General features: G+C 72.3%; 1 protein-coding gene across 1 annotated transcript in view; it reads left to right on the top strand.

The window, feature by feature from the left end:
* Hlf (HLF transcription factor, PAR bZIP family member) overlaps positions 1-292 on the top strand; it is a 54964-nt gene that overhangs the window by 596 nt on the left and 54076 nt on the right. The window lies entirely within an intron of this gene.

The following is a 292-nucleotide window of genomic DNA, read 5'->3' as shown; positions in this document are numbered from 1 at the left end:
AGGGGGCGTCCTTCCGAGCCGCGTTAAACAGCACTGGGTACTGGCTCTGGCCCCCGCTCCCGCTCCCGCAAACCTGACAGGTCTGGGGGGCGGAGCAGCGCCCGCAGGAGGGCAGAGGGCCCGGGCAGGGGAGGAGGGATCTTCGGACCCTGTTGGGGGGTGCGGGTCTGGAGGGAGAGGGTCCGACTGCCCCCGGATTGCGGGGCTGCTCCTGCTACCGTTTGGGATCTGGCGGTCGCCAGGTGTGGACCGCAGCTGGGCTCCGCCGCCGCGGGGCAACTGAGGCAGGGGG

This window comes from Fukomys damarensis, unplaced genomic scaffold (genome assembly GCF_012274545.1).
Source record: "Fukomys damarensis isolate Sample0158 unplaced genomic scaffold, DMR_v1.0_HiC HiC_scaffold_13, whole genome shotgun sequence".
NCBI lineage: Eukaryota > Metazoa > Chordata > Mammalia > Rodentia > Bathyergidae > Fukomys > Fukomys damarensis.
Note: the sequence above shows the minus strand (reverse complement) of the source record. Positions and strands in the feature narration are given on the sequence as shown.